Source organism: Lissotriton vulgaris, chromosome 6 (genome assembly GCF_964263255.1).
Source record: "Lissotriton vulgaris chromosome 6, aLisVul1.2, whole genome shotgun sequence".
Classification (NCBI taxonomy): Eukaryota; Metazoa; Chordata; class Amphibia; order Caudata; family Salamandridae; genus Lissotriton; species Lissotriton vulgaris.
This window is the reverse complement of record NC_141694.1, coordinates 707,163,534-707,184,221: the sequence shown is the minus strand read 5'-3', so window position 1 is coordinate 707,184,221 and position 20,688 is coordinate 707,163,534.

Below are 20,688 nucleotides of genomic sequence, written 5' to 3'. Positions count from 1 at the left end.
CGTACTGCCATTGTGTGCCACGTCACGGCCATTGTTTACCGTTACTTAGCAACTACCTTCAAGTCTTCAACCTGCCAACCATATCCTCCCGCTTAGTATCAAGGGATGGTGCTCCTCCCCACGGCTCGAGGCAGACGTGCAGTAATATTTCAAACAAATTGCCCGAAAGGTTTGGAAGGGCACACTCAGCTTGCCATCTATCCAGATTGCTTTCAGCATTTGGCCTAACATTCTGGGATTGCCTTTTTAAATTAGCACTTGGTGTGCTGTCTTTTCATTTCCTGCATGATGAATATTGACTTTGAGATATGTATATATATATATATATATAGAACAATACTCGTCTGGCGCAGCCCGCGCCCCCAATTAGTACTTCAATTGGATTTAAAGAACGAAGAGTTGAACCCGATTCTGGTGGCAAACTAAAAGCGGCTTTATTTACGCATATTGCTCAGCCCGTCCGCCATTACGCGTTTCGACTGTCTCCACAGTCTTGGTCACATGGTAAGGTTGCAATACCACAATTGGATTTGAATAATAAACACAAACGGCGGACTTTGTATTGCCGCCTCCCCCATTATTTCAAAAAAGCTCCTCATCAAGGAAACAAAAAGAAGACTATGTACAATTGAATAGTATTCTCGCGATGAACAATGAAACTCTTAGTGAGTAATTTCATTCTGTACACAATATGATGGAAAATGTGCAACATATTGCATTAGTAATAAATATCTATACATATTTACATCAATAAATAAATAAATATAAATCTAAAACCACTAAAATCACATGTCAATGTTTTAGTAAATACGTTATGTTGTTTCCTAAAAAAGGAGAGAAGCTTCTTAAGTTCCTTTCACCCCCATATATATGGCAAACAATTCCTTTCACAAGAAATCAGAGGCCGGAGGAAGGTTCAGGGAAACAGCTCGCTTTATTGATCAAATGTCAGTGGCGGCGAATGCATTCCGGCGGCTGAGCCTTCGTCAGCGCCTCACACTGCAAATGTCTTTCACTTCTGGACCCCTCCTGCTATCAAATAAGTGCTTGCAGCCAACACTCCTCCCTCTGTTGCTGTAGGCACACCTGTGCCAGTTCCTAAACAGTCCTGGGAACTGCACTACCCAGAATGCACTGTAATGACAGAAACTGGGTTGATAGTATGGGGGAGGAGTGTCAGAACAATCCATTCGTGCAAGCAGCCGGCGGGTAGGGAAAGGAGCCATCCATCTGATCAAAGTCCACGGATGTTCCCCCTTTGCTCCCTCGTACTGCTATAGCCGATTGCCTCAGGCAGGTGGATAGGAGGGGACTGCCAAATCCGAGGCAACACGTCCTGTTGAGATAAAATATCTCCGTCTACCCACGTCCCCCTGAGGGTCCTGGCGGCCTTCCGCTATATCGATAACTCGATCCTGTAGATGCTGTAAGCAGCAGGGTGCCAGAAGTAGCTTGGGCTCTTGGGGTAGCAGGGCCTGCTGTACTGTGTCTCCGGCAGACGCAGAATATATGGCAAACAATTCCTTTCACAAGAAATCAGAGGCCGGAGGAAGGTTCAGGGAAACAGCTCGCTTTATTGATCAAATGTCAGTGGCGGCGAATGCATTTCAGCGGCTGAGCCTTCGTCAGCGCCTCACACTGCAAATGTCTTTCACTTCTGGACCCCGCCTGCTATCAAATAAGTGCTTGCAGCCAAGACTCCACCCTCTGTTGCTGTAGGCACACCTGTGCCGGTTCCAACTCAGTCCTGGGAACTGCACTACCCAGAATGCACTGTAATGGCAGAAACTGGGTTGATAGTATGGGGAGGAGTGCCAGAACAATCCATTCGTGCAAGCTGCCGGCGGGTAGTGAAAGAAGCCATCCATCTGATCAAAGTCCACGGATGTTCCCCCTTTGCTCCCTCGTACTGCTACAGCCAATTGCCTCAGGTAGGTGGATAGGAGGGGACTGCCAAATCCGAGGCAACACGTCCTGTCGAGATAAAATATCTCCGTCTACCCACGTCCGCCTGAGGGTCCTGGCGGCCTTCTGCTATATCGATAACTCAATCCTGTAGATGCTGTAAGCAGCAGGGTGCCAGAAGTAGCTTGGGCTCTTGGGGTAATAGGGCCTGCTGTACTGTGTCTCCGGCAGACGCAGAATATATGGCAAACAATTCCTTTCACAAGAAAACAGAGGCCGGTGGAAGGTTCAGGGAAACAGCTCACTTTATTGATCATATGTCAGTGGCGGCGAATGCATTTCGGCGGGTGATCCTTCGTCAGCGCCTCACACTGCAAATGTCTTTCACTTCTGGACCCCGCCTGCTATCAAATAAGTGCTTGCAGCCAAGACTCCTCCCTCTGTTGCTGTAGGCACACTGCTACTCAGTCCTGGGAACTGCACTACCCAGAATGCACTGTAATGGCAGAAACTGGGTTGATAGTATGGGGGAGGAGTGTCAGAACAATCCATTCGTGCAAGCTGCCGGCGGGTAGTGCAAGGAGCCATCCATCTGATCAAAGTCCACGGATGTTCCCCCTTTGCTCCCTCGTACTGCTACAGCCAATTGCCTCAGGTAGGTGGATAGGAGGGGACTGCCAAATCCGAGGCAACACGTCCTGTCGAGATAAAATATCTCCGTCTACCCACGTCTGCCTGAGGGTCCTGGTGGCCTTCCGCTATATCGATAACTCGATCCTGTAGATGCTGTAAGCAGCAGGGTGCCAGAAGTAGCTTGGGCTCTTGGGGTAGAAGGGCCTGCTGTACTGTGTGTCTGGCAGACGCCGACTATATGGCAAACAATTCCTTTCACAAGAAATCAGAGGCCGGAGGAAGGTTCAGGGAAACAGCTCGCTTTATTGATCAAATGTCAGTGGCGGCGAATGCATTTCGGCGGGTGATCCTTTGTCAGCGCCTCACTCTGCAAATGTCTTTCACTTCTGGACCCCGCCTGCTATCTAATAAGTGCTTGCAGCCAAGACTCCTCCCTCTGTTGCTGTAGGCACACCTGTGCCGGTTCCTACTCAGTCCTGGGAACTGCAGTACCCAAAATGCACAGTAATGGCAGAAACTGGGTTGATAGTATGGGGGTGGAGTGTCAGAACAATCCATTCGTGCAAGCTGCCGCCGGGTAGTGAAAGGAGCCATCCATCTGATCAAAGTCCACGGATGTTCCCCCTTTGCTCCCTCGTACTGCTACACCCGATTGCCTCAGGTAGGTGGATAGGAGGGGACTGCCAAATCCGAGGCAACACGTCCTGTCGAGATAAAATATCTCCATCTACTCACGTCCGCCTGAGGGTCCTGGTGGCCTTCAGGTATATCGATAACTCGATCCTGTAGATGCTGTAAGCAGCAGGGTGCCAGAAGTAGCTTGGGCTCTTGGGGTAGCAGGGCCTGCTGTACTGTGTCTCCGGCGGACGCAGAATATATGGCAAACAATTCCTTTCACAAGAAATCAGAGGCCGGATGAAGGTTCAGGGAAACAGCTTGCTTTATCGATCAAATGTCAGTGGCGGCGAATATATATATATATATATATATATATATATATATATATATATATATATATATATATATTACCTACTGGCGATAGCCAGTAGGTATATATAGTTAGGATTTTTTTCCTATGGGATTTTTGAAAATTCTATGTCGAATAACTTTGGCGTTTGAGGACAGAATTGGCTGAAATTTTCAGGAAAATGGAACATTTTGTTTCTGAGCAGCCCCTGAAAATTTGGGGGGGTTTCGTCAAGGGGGGGCCGAGAAAAAAGGGGGGTCCCAAAACGTGTTTTTCCCATGCAATTTTCCATAGGGCGGTTGGCCTCACTTTTAGCCTGAACGGCTGAATGGATTTACACCAAACTTGGCAAAATTGTAGGGACTGGTAGCCCGATGTGCCTTTGCTATGTCTCAAGATATAGGCTCCAGTGGTTTTTATGAAAATTAACTTTGAAAAATATATATTGGGCTACATTGGGCTATATATATGTTGGAGCCCAAATGTAGCCCAATGTAGCCCAATGTAGCCCAATGTAGCCCAAAGATGGCCACCAGAGACAAAAAAAACAAATGTAGCCCAAATATCAGCCAGATGTAGCCCAACTATAGCCCAATGACAGAATGTCCCAGAGTGTTCTAAAGAACAACTAGAGTGCTAACAGTCCTACTTATTACAAAGGTATGGCACACCTGAAGCCATCTTGATTGGAATAAAGTGGTAACTCTTAAAACATTTAATTTAAAAAGGAACAAAATGAGGGGGTTCATTTTGCCATAGAAAGTATGATTAGCGAATATATGACGAAATCCCGCATACCATCAGTCCGCAAAAAAAATCCTGCATGTACTATTAGGCCGCAAATTAAAATAACGAAAACTTTTAGAACGAATATGCCTTTAGCATACACTAAACAACTAAACTACCCTAAACCCTAAAACACTACCCCCAGCATGACCCTACACTACACAAACAGTACAACACTACCCTAAACCCTAAAACACTACCCCCAGCATGACCCTACACTACGCAAACACTACAACACTACCCAAAACCCTAAAACACTACACCCCAGCATGACCCTACACTACGCAAACACTACAACACTACCCTAAACCCTAAAACACTACCCCCAGCATGACCCTACACTACACAAACACTACAACACAACCCTAAACCCTAAAACACTACCCCCAGCATGACCCTACACTACGCAAACACTACAACACTACCCTAAACCCTAAAACACTACCCCCAGCATGACCCTACACTACGCAAACACTACAACACTACCCAAAACCCTAAAACACTACCCCCAGCATGACCCTACACTATGCAAACACTACAACACTACCCTAAACCCTAAAACACTACCCCCAGCATGACCCTACACTACGCAAACACTACAACACTACCCAAAACCCTAAAACACTACCCCCAGCATGACCCTACACTACGCAAACACTACAACACTACCCAAAACCCTAAAACACTACACCCCAGCATGACCCTACACTACGCAAACACTGCAACACTACCCTAAACCCTAAAACACTACCCCCAGCATGACCCTACACTACGCAAACACTACAACACTACCCTAAACCCTAAAACACTACCCCCAGCATGACCCTACACTACGCAAACACTACAACACTACCCAAAACCCTAAAACACTACCCCCCAGCATGACCCTACACTACGCAAACACTACAACACTACCCAAAACCCTAAAACACCACCCCCAGCATGATTCTTCACTACGCAAACACTACAACACTACCCAAAACCCTAAAACACTACACCCCAGCATGACCCTACACTACGCAAACACTACAACACTACCCAAAACCCTAAAACACTACCCCCAGCATGACCCTACACTACACAAACACTACAACACTACCCTAAACCCTAAAATACTACACCCCAGCATGACCCTACACTACGCAAACACTACAACACTACCCAAAACCCTAAAACACTACCCCCAGCATGACCCTACACTACGCAAACACTACAACACTATCCTAAACCCTAAAACACTACGCCCAGCATGACCCTACACTACGCAAACACTACAACACTACCCTAAACCCTAAAACACTAGCCCCAGCATGACCCTACACTACGCAAACACTACAACACAACCCTAAACCCTAAAACACTACCCCCAGCATGACCCTACACTAAACAACCACCACAACTCTACACTACACTAACACAACACTACACTACACAACACTACACTACACTACACAATCACTAACCCACGAAAAAATTAACACAAACCCACTTACCTCTCTCGTCATCGTGGTTTTCACAACGCAAATGCATTTACCATACATGCCTTTAAAACGTAATTCTTTGTAAAGGCATGCGCGATAAATGCACATGCGTTTTGAAAAAATGCGGAATAATGGTATGCGAGGTCAATGACCTTGCGGGATAATGGTATGCGGACTGAAAGTCTGCGGGATAAAAAATTCGGGAAAATGGCTGCAAACCATGATTAGCAGCAGACTTCCCTGGTGAGCACTAGCTTTACTACAGTGATCTAATGAGCAACTAGAGTGCTAACATTCAGAATTTATGGCAAATGTGTGAAACATCTGAATGCCTTCTTGATAGAACCAAAGTAAACAAGCATTGAAAATGCAATAGATCTCGCCCTCGTTTAAGTTAAAGCCATTCTGTTTGTAATGAGGTGGCTTTTTAGCTTTGCTTTTATTAGTGTTTTTAAAACTTTCATGTAAATAACATGCATATGTATGCATATATGTATATGTATGCATGCATTTATATTTATATAGATATGCAGATTATATATGTTTATATATGTATATTACCTACTGGCGATAGCCAGTGGGTATATATAGTTAGGATTTTTTCTCTATGGGATTTCTGAAAATTCTATGTCTAATAACTTTGGCGTTTGAGGACGGAATTGGCTGAAATTTTCAGGAAAATGGCACATTTCGTTTCTGAGCAGCCCCTGAAAATTTGGGGGGGTTTCGTCAAGGGGGGGCCGAGAAACAAGGGGGGTCCCAAAACACGTTTTTCCCATTCATTTTTCCATAGGGCGGTTGGACTCACTTTTAGCTCGAACGGCTGAATAGATTTACATGAAACTTGGCAAAATTGTAGATATGGTTTGCCCGACGTGCCTTTGCTATGTCTCAATATATGTGCTCCAGTGGATTTTGAGAAATTAACGTTTAAAAAAATATATATATCTGTGACAGCGCTCCGGTTAGCGCCCCGGTTTGCGTACCTGACGCGTAACGGAACTTCGCGAAGCGAAGCTGATTGGCTCTCCGGTGTCTGTCAACATTCTAAACAGTCCGTAGCGGCCGCCATCTTGTCTCTCGGTACGATCGAGAGACAAGATGTGGTGAAAAACGAAGGGGGAAATGAAGGAAAGGGGGCAAGGTAGACCACTCCTGACCCCCTAGGATTGATGAGGGGGATATTAAAGTGCCCCGCGGGGCAAAAAAAAAAATAATACTTTTTTTGTGATTTTAAGCCGTAGAGGCGCGTCCCGGTACGCGAACCGGGCAGCTCACCGGGCAGCTAACCGGGCAGCTAACCGGCAGCGTAGCTGTCAACATTGTAAACAGTCCGGAGCGGCCGCCATCTTGTCTCTCGGTAGGTTCGAGAGACAAGATGTGGTGAAAAAAGAAGGGGGAAATGAAGGAAAGGGGGCAAGGTAAACCCCTCCTGACCCCCTAGGATTGATGAGGGGGATATTAAAGTCCCCCGCGATTTTTCGCGGTAGAGGCGCTTCCTGGTACGCGAACCGGGCAGCTAACCGGCAGCGTAACGGGAGTCTGCCATCTTGTGTTTTTGGAGCGTCCGGTTCGCGTACCGGGTAGCGTCCCGGTAAGCGTAACAAGGGGAAAACCAAGAGAAACAGTAAAAAAAAAATTAAGGGAATAGATTTCCAGCAAACTTGACAAAATTGTAGGGACTGTTTGTTTGATGTGCCTTTGCAAGGCCTCAAGATATGTGCACGTGTGGATTTTGTCTAATTAAGGTTAAAAAAAATATATATATCTGTAAGCGTGCTCCGGCACGCTTACGTTACGGGTTTTGTTTGCGCTGCAGAGCCGATACGTCACGGTTATGCGACGCGTCATGAGGCGTCTCACGTGGCTACGTGATACGTCACGTAATAAAGAATATATTTTACAGCTATAGATATTAGCTTTTAAAAAACCAATGAAATTCACTGAAAAAACCATAGGTTATAGACCATATATAGTTAGGAATTTGCCTTTACAAAACCTTGAAAATTCACTGAAAAAACCATAGGTTAGAGACCATATATAGTTAGCTGGAAATTTTATTGACATAAAACCAATGAAATTCCATATATAGTTAGTTGCACTAACTATATATCGCGCACCCGCAATCCACTGCTGATGATGTCACATATTACATCATTCATGACATGGTCAGTGACATCACTGATGACATCACTGATGACATCTCAAATGACATCACTGATGACATCACTGATGACATCTCAAATGACATCACTGATGACATCATGACACACCAATACCAGTTACTACATACGCACTCACTGATTCCTACGTCTACACACACATTCACTCATTCACCCATACAATCACTCATACATACAGTCACTCATTATTACAACACTATCATATGCACTCATACACCTATGCAGACACTCACACACTGCCACTCATCCATGGAGTTACTCACACATCTAGTCAGTCCTGTAAAGAATCAATCACACTTCCATTTCCTCATCTATACAGTTAAACACAGAACACCATACTTCAGTGACATCACTGATGACATCACTGATGACATCTCAAATGACATCACTGATGACATCTCAAATGACATCACTGATGACATCATGACACACCAATACCAGTTACTACATACGCACTCACTGATTCCTACGTCTACACACACATTCACTCATTCACCCATACAATCACTCATACATACAGTCACTCATTATTACAAGACTATCATATGCACTCATACACCTAGTCAGTCCTGTGAAGAATCAATCACACTTCGATTTCCTCATCTATACAGTTAAACACAGAACACCATACTTTTCACACATATACTAACACATACTTACTCTCTTGTACAATAACTGATACAAGTACACATTGATATGCACAGTCACACACCTCCCAGCCAGCAACACACACTCAGTCTTCCATACATCCACTCATTCTTCAATATGTAAAACATATTTAAACTTTACAAAAACACACAGACACTAGATGATGTCATCAGTGATGTCATTTGAGATGTCATCAGTGATGTCATCAGTGATGTCATTTGAGATGTCATCAGTGATGTCATCAGTGATGTCACTGACCATGTCATGAATGATGTAATATGTGACATCATCAGCAGTGGATTGCGGGTGCGCGATATATAGTTAGTGCAACTAACTATATATGGAATTTCATTGGTTTTATGTCAATAAAATTTCCAGCTAACTATATATGGTCTCTAACCTATGGTTTTTTCAGTGAATTTTCAAGGTTTTGTAAAGGCAAATTCCTAACTATATATGGTCTATAACCTATGGTTTTTTCAGTGAATATATATATATTCACTGAAAAAACCATAGGTTATAGACCATATATAGTTAGGAATTTGCCTTTACAAAACCTTGAAAATTCACTGAAAAAACCATAGGTTAGAGACCATATATAGTTAGCTGGAAATTTTATTGACATAAAACCAATGAAATTCCATATATAGTTAGTTGCACTAACTATATATCGCGCACCCGCAATCCACTGCTGATGATGTCACATATTACATCATTCATGACATGGTCAGTGACATCACTGATGACATCACTGATGACATCTCAAATGACATCACTGATGACATCACTGATGACATCTCAAATGACATCACTGATGACATCACTGATGACATCTCAAATGACATCACTGATGACATCACTGATGACATCTCAAATGACATCACTGATGACATCATCTAGTGTCTGTGTGTTTTTGTAAAGTTTAAATATGTTTACCTTGCCCCCTTTCCTTCATTTCCCCCTTCTTTTTTCACCACATCTTGTCTCTCGAACCTACCGAGAGACAAGATGGCGGCCGCTCCGGACTGTTTACAATGTTGACAGCTACGCTGCCGGTTAGCTGCCCGGTTAGCTGCCCGGTGAGCTGCCCGGTTCGCGTACCGGGACGCGCCTCTACGGCTTAAAATCGCAAAAAAAGTATTATTTTTTTTTTGCCCCGCGGGGCACTTTAATATCCCCCTCATCAATCCTAGGGGGTCAGGAGTGGTCTACCTTGCCCCCTTTCCTTCATTTCCCCCTTCGTTTTTCACCACATCTTGTCTCTCGATCGTACCGAGAGACAAGATGGCGGCCGCTACGGACTGTTTAGAATGTTGACAGACACCGGAGAGCCAATCAGCTTCGCTTCGCGAAGTTCCGTTACGCGTCAGGTACGCAAACCGGGGCGCTAACCGGAGCGCTGTCACAGATATATATATTTTTTTAAACGTTAATTTCTCAAAATCCACTGGAGCACATATATTGAGACATAGCAAAGGCACGTCGGGCAAACCATATCTACAATTTTGCCAAGTTTCATGTAAATCTATTCAGCCGTTCGAGCTAAAAGTGAGTCCAACCGCCCTATGGAAAAATGAATGGGAAAAACGTGTTTTGGGACCCCCCTTGTTTCTCGGCCCCCCCTTGACGAAACCCCCCCTAATTTTCAGGGGCTGCTCAGAAACGAAATGTGCCATTTTCCTGAAAATTTCAGCCAATTCCGTCCTCAAACGCCAAAGTTATTAGACATAGAATTTTCAGAAATCCCATAGAGAAAAAATCCTAACTATATATACCCACTGGCTATCGCCAGTAGGTAATATACATATATAAACATATATAATCTGCATATCTATATAAATATAAATGCATGCATACATATACATATATGCATACATATGCATGTTATTTACATGAAAGTTTTAAAAACACTAATAAAAGCAAAGCTAAAAAGCCACCTCATTACAAACAGAATGGCTTTAACTTAAACGAGGGCGAGATCTATTGCATTTTCAATGCTTGTTTACTTTGGTTCTATCAAGAAGGCATTCAGATGTTTCACACATTTGCCATAAATTCTGAATGTTAGCACTCTAGTTGCTCATTAGATCACTGTAGTAAAGCTAGTGCTCACCAGGGAAGTCTGCTGCTAATCATGGTTTGCAGCCATTTTCCCGAATTTTTTATCCCGCAGACTTTCAGTCCGCATACCATTATCCCGCAAGGTCATTGACCTCGCATACCATTATTCCGCATTTTTTCAAAACGCATGTGCATTTATCGCGCATGCCTTTACAAAGAATTACGTTTTAAAGGCATGTATGGTAAATGCATTTGCGTTGTGAAAACCACGATGACGAGAGAGGTAAGTGGGTTTGTGTTAATTTTTTCGTGGGTTAGTGATTGTGTAGTGTAGTGTAGTGTTGTGTAGTGTAGTGTTGTGTTAGTGTAGTGTAGAGTTGTGGTGGTTGTTTAGTGTAGGGTCATGCTGGGGGTAGTGTTTTAGGGTTTAGGGTTGTGTTGTAGTGTTTGCGTAGTGTAGGGTCATGCTGGGGCTAGTGTTTTAGGGTTTAGGGTAGTGTTGTAGTGTTTGCGTAGTGTAGGGTCATGCTGGGCGTAGTGTTTTAGGGTTTAGGATAGTGTTGTAGTGTTTGCGTAGTGTAGGGTCATGCTGGGGGTAGTGTTTTAGGGTTTTGGGTAGTGTTGTAGTGTTTGCGTAGTGTAGGGTCATGCTGAGGTGTAGTATTTTAGGGTTTAGGGTAGTGTTGTAGTGTTTGTGTAGTGTAGGGTCATGCTGGGGGTAGTGTTTTAGGGTTTTGGGTAGTGTTGTAGTGTTTGCGTAGTGTAGGGTCATGCTGGGGTGTAGTGTTTTAGGGTTTTGGGTAGTGTTGTAGTGTTTGCGTAGTGAAGAATCATGCTGGGGGTAGTGTTTTAGGGTTTTGGGTAGTGTTGTAGTGTTTGCGTAGTGTAGGGTCATGCTGGGGGGTAGTGTTTTAGGGTTTTGGGTAGTGTTGTAGTGTTTGCGTAGTGTAGGGTCATGCTGGGGGTAGTGTTTTAGGGTTTAGGGTAGTGTTGTAGTGTTTGCGTAGTGTAGGGTCATGCTGGGGGTAGTGTTTTAGGGTTTAGGGTAGTGTTGTAGTGTTTGCGTAGTGTAGGGTCATGCTGGGGGTAGTGTTTTAGGGTTTAGGGTAGTGTTGCAGTGTTTGCGTAGTGTAGGGTCATGCTGGGGTGTAGTGTTTTAGGGTTTTGGGTAGTGTTGTAGTGTTTGCGTAGTGTAGGGTCATGCTGGGGGTAGTGTTTTAGGGTTTTGGGTAGTGTTGTAGTGTTTGCGTAGTGTAGGGTCATGCTGGGGGTAGTGTTTTAGGGTTTAGGGTAGTGTTGTAGTGTTTGCATAGTGTAGGGTCATGCTGGGGGTAGTGTTTTAGGGTTTTGGGTAGTGTTGTAGTGTTTGCGTAGTGTAGGGTCATGCTGGGGGTAGTGTTTTAGGGTTTAGGGTAGTGTTGTAGTGTTTGCGTAGTGTAGGGTCATGCTGGGGGTAGTGTTTTAGGGTTTAGGGTTGTGTTGTAGTGTTTGTGTAGTGTAGGGTCATGCTGGGGGTAGTGTTTTAGGGTTTAGGGTAGTGTTGTAGTGTTTGCGTAGTGTAGGGTCATGCTGGGGTGTAGTGTTTTAGGGTTTTGGGTAGTGTTGTAGTGTTTGCGTAGTGTAGGGTCATGCTGGGGTGTAGTGTTTTAGGGTTTTGGGTAGTGTTGTAGTGTTTGCGTAGTGTAGGGTCATGCTGGGGGTAGTGTTTTAGGGTTTAGGGTAGTGTTGTACTGTTTGTGTAGTGTAGGGTCATGCTGGGGGTAGTGTTTTAGGGTTTAGGGTAGTTTAGTTGTTTAGTGTATGCTAAAGGCATATTCGTTCTAAAAGTTTTCGTTATTTTAATTTGCGGCCTAATAGTACATGCAGGATTTTTTTTGCGGACTGATGGTATGCGGGATTTCGTCATATATTCGCTAATCATACTTTCTATGGCAAAATGAACCCCCTCATTTTGTTCCTTTTTAAATTAAATGTTTTAAGAGTTACCACTTTATTCCAATCAAGATGGCTTCAGGTGTGCCATACCTTTGTAATAAGTAGGACTGTTAGCACTCTAGTTGTTCTTTAGAACACTCTGGGACATTCTGTCATTGGGCTATAGTTGGGCTACATCTGGCTGATATTTGGGCTACATTTGTTTTTTTTGTCTCTGGTGGCCATCTTTGGGCTACATTGGGCTACATTGGGCTACATTGGGCTACATTTGGGCTCCAACATATATATAGCCCAATGTAGCCCAATATATATTTTTCAAAGTTAATTTTCATAAAAACCACTGGAGCCTATATCTTGAGACATAGCAAAGGCACATCGGGCTACCAGTCCCTACAATTTTGCCAAGTTTGGTGTAAATCCATTCAGCCGTTCAGGCTAAAAGTGAGGCCAACCGCCCTATGGAAAATTGCATGGGAAAAACACGTTTTGGGACCCCCCTTTTTTCTCGGCCCCCCCTTGACGAAACCCCCCCAAATTTTCAGGGGCTGCTCAGAAACAAAATGTTCCATTTTCCTGAAAATTTCAGCCAATTCTGTCCTCAAACGCCAAAGTTATTCGACATAGAATTTTCAAAAATCCCATAGGAAAAAAATCCTAACTATATATACCTACTGGCTATCGCCAGTAGGTAATATATATATATATATATATATACACACACACACAAACACACACACACCAAGGTGTATTGAAGAATGAATGGGTGAATGAGTGTCTGTATGGATGATTCGGTAGGTGCATGACTGACTGTATAAGTGAGTGATTATACATGTCTCAGTGAATGTATAGGTGATTGACAAATCTGTGTGAAATACTGCATCAGTCTGTCAGTTGGTGTGTAAGTGGCTGCATGGGTTGGTAAATAGCTACATGAGTGTCTATATGTGTTATTGATTGGTTGTCTGGGTACCTGTATGGGTGCCCAAGTGTCTGTTTGGGTGGGTGGAGGTGTGTGTGACTTTCTGTATGGATGTTTGAGTGGGTGATTCACTGGGTGTATCGGTTCATGAGTGCATATGCAAGGGGCTGTACGGGTGGGTGAGTATGCATATGGCTGTGTCGGTGAGTTAATGGATGTCTCAGTGGAATATAGGTGAGTAACTGCATATATGAATGGCAGTGTATGTGAGTGTTGGAGTATATAAGTGACTGTATGTGAGAGTGAGTGATTGTGAGAGTGGCTGTATGGATGAGTGTGTGCTTATGTCAATGATTGTATAAGAGAGTAAGTATTGTGCTAGCATTTGTATGAATAAGTGAGGTGGTGTGTGTATAACTCTACAGGTGAGTAAATGGCAGTGTGACTGAACAGGTGTGTGAGTAACTCTATGGGTTAGTGGCGGTGTGGTAGTGTCGGTATGGGTGTATGAGAGCATATATCAGTGGTGTATTGGTGAGTGACTGGGTGTATGATGGCTGCATGGGTGAGTAAGTAGATGTGTGTGTAGACCTATGAATGAGTTAGTGGGTCTGTGCATACTGATATTGGTGTGTCTATGGTTTTAACTATGGTAGTCTGATATTTGAAGTGGGTGTATGAAAGATTATATTGGGGTTTGAGTAGGTGTATCAGAGATTATGTGGATAATGTCATTAGTGATGTCATTTGAGATATCATCAGTGACATAATATGTGACGTCATCAGCAGTGCATTGCGGGCGTGAGTTATTGTTAGCTCAGATAACTATAACAGCTGAATTTCACAGGTTTTCTACAAGTGAAATGTCAGCCTAATTATAACGTTCCTGTAACCTGTAGTTTTTTCTCTGAATAAAAGACACTCTCGTAAGACGCGTTTCGGCCACCTCCTTTTTCAATTAGAGGCCGGCGCCACCATCAGGCAGAGTTTAAATACATCTAATCAGCAAAATAAAGAAAGGATTTTTTTTGTGCAACACCAGCCACCATTTCTAAGTGGTGTAAGTTCAGTCACAATCACTGTCATAATTGTGGGCAAACACAATACAGAACGCACAAATTATGTAATAATTTTCAAAACAATTTAGCCCTGAATGGGCATATCCACAGAAATGTATAAGCACATTATTATGAACATCTTACAGTTTTAAGAAAGAATCAATGCAGAAGAAAATCATAAATGGACTGCTGACTCCTCCCCAGCATTCAGGCCACCTGGTTTCTTGGTTTAGTTCTCAATGATATGGCGAGATTTTAGCCTGCGTAGCTGGAGCAACCTATTCCCTCCCCTTATATCTGCAGGAACCTGATCCATGCAGTAGAAGCTAAGGAGTTCTCGGTTGCTTTGGTGAAACACTTCAAAGTGTCTCACCACTGGGAACGTGGGATCGTTATTCTGTATGGCCCTCAGGTGTTCTAAGATCCTATTCTTGTTTGGGTGAGTTGTACTCCCAATGTAACACAAGCCACACAGACATACAAGGCAGTACACTGTGTGGCTTGTGTTGCAATTCATTAAACTAGCGATCTTTTTGGGCTCCTTCATCCCAGGTACTTGGTAATGGGTCACCTTTTTACTATTCTTGCACGCCTTGCATTTAAGGCATGGGTAAAACCTTGTCAGTTTCCCGAATGGTGGAGGTTTCTCCTCTTTCCTACAGTGGCTTTGCACAACATTCGAGCCCAGTGATCTTGCTCTCCTAAAGGTTATTAGTGGAGATTTGGGTAAATCCTTGCCAATGACCGGATCGGTTTTAAGTATGTGCCAATTCTTGACACACTTCTTCCTGATGTCATGGGCATCACTGGAATAATTCATGATCATTCTCATGCTATTCTGGTTGGTCTTCTGCTTCTTAAGTGCCACTGTACTATTCTTTGAAATTAGGTCGGATCTCAATTTCTTATCCGTTTTCAATTTTGCCTCCTGTAATACCTCCTTACTGTATCCTCTCACTCGGAACCTCATCATACTGTCACTGGCCGCCTTCTCGTAATCACTTTGTCGTGTACAATTTCTTTTAGTTCTCAGTAATTCGCCATAGGGTATACTGGATATAGTTTTCCCTGGATGGCAACTGTTCGCATGGAGCACAGAGTTACCCGCTGTCGGTTTCCTGTGCAGTGCGGTACAGAGATTCCCTTCAGCTAGGAACACTTTAAGGTCCAAAAAGTTAACGGTCTCTGTGCTAATTTCTCCAGTAAATCTGAGATTCAGATTATTCCTGTTTAGTACCTCAACATACTCTCTACCACACTCTATTGTACCTCGGAAGATGATAAATAGGTCATCTATGTATCTGTTCCAGGATATCACTCTCTCTGTCCATGTGGCATTCTCTACCGCCCAGGCCACCTTCTCCTCCCACCAGCCAACGAAAAGATTCGCGTAGCTGGGGGCGAAGCAGGTGCCCATTGCGGTGCCACAGATCTGTTTATAAAATTGGTCCTGGAACAAAAATATATTGTTACTTAAGCAAAATGATATAAACTTGAGTAACATTTCATTGTGTGTCGTCAGGTTTATGGGCCGTGTCTCCAAGTACCATTTTACAGCTTCTGCCCCTTGGAGATGATCTATACTGGTATAGAGGCTCGAAATGTCTAGTGTCATCATTACCAAATCATTAGTCCAGTTCAGATTGTCAATTTTGAGGAAAAAGTCAGTTGTGTCCTTTAAATATGATTTTAGCATTCTCACAAAATCATAAAGAAAATAATTCACGAACCTCGACATATGCTCCGTCAGGCTCCCCACAGACGAAACAATCGGACGTCCTGGTGGACATGTTGCATGCTTATGCAGCTTAGGCAGATGGTAAAAAGTCGGTACCTTCGGTTGCTTGCATTCCAGGAACGCAAATTCCTCTTTACTGAGCATCCCCTTGTGATACCAATTGTTGAGTAGGGAACGATAGGCAAGGACGCTCTCATCGAATGTCTTTCTTGTCACCTTTATGTAGTTCTTTTGATCCTCCAATTGAGATAGGGCTTCCTTGACATAGAAATCCCTCGTCATCAGAAAAACATTTCCGCCTTTGTCAGACGGTTTGCAAACGATTTTGTCATCCTTTTTCAAATCCAATATTGCTTTTCTTTGTTGTTGTGTTAGGTTTCCATTGACACATTTCTTCTTGTTTGATTACAATGGCTCCAAAGGTCTTTGACCATCACGTCCGAGAAAGTATCAATTGCGTCAGCCGGCATCATAGGGCAAAATCGTGATTTTGGTTTAAAAGGACTGTCTGGTTTAGTTGGTGTCACACCAGCCCACATCCTGCTTGTTGATGGCATTATTGTCATAGGGTCTCCTTCTTCCGCCAGGTCATTCATAACCGCAAGTGCTTCAATATCGCCCGCAGTTAAAGCTGGTATTCCTTCATCAGAAGACCTAGGTTTTTCAGGGCATGTCTTGCCTTTAAAATATTTTAGCAGTTTGATTTTTCTGCAGAATTTGAAGAGGTCAATCCTTAATTGGGTATACTCAGAGTTCTTATTTGGGCAAAAATTCAATCCCAATCGTAAAACCTGTTTCTCGTCCTCAGATAATGTTTTTGACGTGAGGTTAACGACCGTTAAGTTCTGAGTATCTATCATCTGTTCCAAAACTTCTTGCTCCTGGTTATCCTTGGAGATGCGTCGCTGGCGTTTGCTCCACCCGCCGCGCCTTGTCCTGCGTTTACTTTCTTTTTCCTTTGTGGCTTTGGTTCCAATGACTTTCCCCTTCCCCTTGTAGTCCGTGTTTCTCTTATCACCTGAAACTCGTCTAAAAAAGGGACGGATGTAGAAGCCACCATGGGTGCTGGTGCCACATTCCTTGATGAACCAGAAGGACTGCCCTCTTCCTCACTCTGCTCATTTTCTGTGACCTCTGATTCGGAGGTCAGTGCGGGTTCCGTGGTTCTGTGACTCAAAATCCTTTTCCTAGGCTGATCATACTTTTTAGCGAAAGTGAGGATCCGACCCTGCAGATAATCCCTCTCGTCCCTCTCAAATTTATCTTGTTTGCGTCGTTTAATCTTTTGTTCGTACGCCTGGAGGAGTTTTTGCATTGCCTCCCGTAATCCAGTTTGCCTCTCTTTGTCTGCATTTTGTGCGATCTCCTCCTCCAATTCCGCTATTTCGCGTAGTGTTATATCCCTATCACACCACGCAAACTTTATCAGCAACATCAGCATTCCCTTTGATGAATGAGCAGATAATTCTGCCATTCCTTCAGCAGCTGCGGATTGGGGTTTTCATAGGCGGGAACAGTGTATATCCTCAGACCGTGTAACTCGGTTACATTCCACGTACTTTTGGAGTGAGGTTGCCTCCCACCATTTGCGGGTCTCCCGCTCGCACAGTCTCTCAAGTTTGGTGAAAAGATCTTTTAGTACATCACCGCTTGTTTTTTGTTTACTTGCAACATTCTGTTCTTTGCGAGATTGCGCTCCTGCGCCTTTAAACATTTCTGTGGCTGCCTCCAGCCGTGCTTCCTCATATATATATATATATATATATATATATATATATATATATATATATATATATATATATATATATATATATATATATATATATATATATATATATATATATATATATATATGCAAAACTCCAAAGTTCGACTTGCGCAGACTCACTAAAGAGCGCCTCTTGCTGCAATCTGGACTCGGACCCAAGGTATGTGCATCAAAGTTATTTTATTCCTTTTCTGTCAAGACTTGTTTAGCAGCCCCAGCCGCTTGTTTACTCGACAATGAGTGTTACCTTGAGAGTGCATTTTAAAGTGACAGTGCATAATTATCGTATTAGCCACGTGACTAACCAGTTAATAAAACAGGAAAACATACTGCTCGCCCCTAAACACTATACATGTATAATACATTCGGTAAGACTGTGTAAAATGTTAAAAAACAAATGTATTTGTCACCGGTAAAATAATGGAAGTGTAATGTTATACAAATATTCTAATTTACATATAGGGCGTAAAGACAACAATCGTCTCTATAAATTTCATTTGTCTCACGTGGACTAAAACCAAAGTGGAAATGTGCAAATTAAGTGCTATAGTGCAAATTAAATCTTAGTTAAAATGCGCTTCTGCTAACATCAACACTGTAGTAATATTAAAAAATTGAATGTTCAGATTCTCGTCAAATACAACCAGGAGGTACATTCATAATATAAGAGTTACATTCTGCATACAAAGATATCAACAGTAAAATACTGCTATGTAACTTCTCCTTCTGGTGTACTGAATGGTATAGTGAATACATGTCTGGAGTTGGAGTAAAAGTGGGATGCAGATCATCACCATTTGTGTCTAACCCAATCTTAACCCCTGTATCAGTCAATTGCCTAAAATCTCATTGCTCGCATGTTAAGGCTCTAAGGTGGTAAAATGTACCATTACATACATACATACATAAATAAATATGCATATGTTCTGTGAAGTTACCGATACCCAAACATTGCATGTGCATTCAAAAAATAGGCTGGATCCAAAACCCGTAGCTTGCTAAATGGCTGCCCTCCTCCAACTGTACACATAGGTTGTACATTAAGGTTTAGATAAATATATCATCCAATAAATAGATAAATAAATATGAATATAAACCTCCATATAAATATATACATATATAAATATATAATACACTCCATATAAATATATGTAAAATGTTCAAATAAAAATAAATATAAACACCTAAAATGACAATTAAGAGCATACTCCTGTGTACTCCCTGAAGGGGTATCGACATAATCGCGTTACAATTGGTACTTAGCGCTACATAGTAATGAGAATGAAGATGGAAAAATATATTAATATGCACATAAGAGGGGTAATCAGAAACTAATTTGGATCAGGTTGCACTAAGAGTGAATCATTAGATGTTAAAAATATGTAACTGATTCTAAAAAACTGAAGTACTAGGGGAATGGGAGTTAAATAAAAGGATTCAGTAAAAGACAGTTAAAGACATGTGTATAGGTCTTCCGTAATGTTCAATCCATTCGGATATTTAGTATCCAGTTGGAGAATATACCTCGTCTCTAACCTCCTAAGTATATTTTCTCGATCACCTCCCCTTCTGCTTGGTGATATAGTATCAATCAGAAAATAGCTGAGGCTCTTGTTGTTGGATTGATGGAATTCCTTGAAGTGCCTTGCTACAGGGTATGTATTATCTGCAATGACTATGGCGCGGAGATGTTGGAGGATTCTTTTGTGGGCCTGGAGTTTCGTGCTACCAATATAGCGGAGGCCACATGGACATGAAAGAACATATACAGTATATTCCGTCTTACAAGTCAACAGTTTAGTTATTCTGTAAGACCTGTGACTGAATGGAGTTGTATAAGATGTGGTGTTGACTCCATGTACACATGCTTTACAAGTCTTACAACGTATGCACCCTTTATGTGTCTGCAGCCATGAAGTGTTCTCAATTGATGGTAGTTTCTATTCATGAATTTTCATGTCAGGACTGATTTATACGGCTGCACCTCACAACAGAACTCTGTGATCTAGAGAGCTGGGACGCTGTCAATGCGGACAGGGTCTGTAAAGTGATCGTCATCAGTACACGTTTTCGCTTGCGGGAGCTGTCCCCTGAGGAAGCGCTAGTCATCTGCCCGAAATGCATTGGGAGGATTAATTGCTGGATGACTCTTTAAGCTGGATGATTTATACGTTTCTTCAAAACAATGATGAACTGTTGAATTGATATGAATTAAACAATCATGGAACCTCTCTGAGTATTGGATTTAACATTTGGATTTAATCAGATGAACTGCTCATAAGACACTCTGTGTCTCTCTGCGCTGTGCACCAGGGAGTCTTCTTCCAAGTGGGGGGAGCTTTGTATTAGTGTTCTCAATTATTTCCGGACTTGTGATGACCAAACAATCTCTCATAGAGGGCGCACGGCTATGGGTAATGGACACCCTCTGCGGTAGTAAGGGTCCAATTACCGGATCATTTAGAACAAGGGGCCAACTGGTCTGCACTATTTTGTTGATCTCTTTGTGTTGATTACTATACCCCATTATCAGGCGGAACGCTTGAGTGTTGTCTGTTACAGGACCTGAGTTAGAGCTGGCATTGGTTTGTGCCGGTATTTTGTCA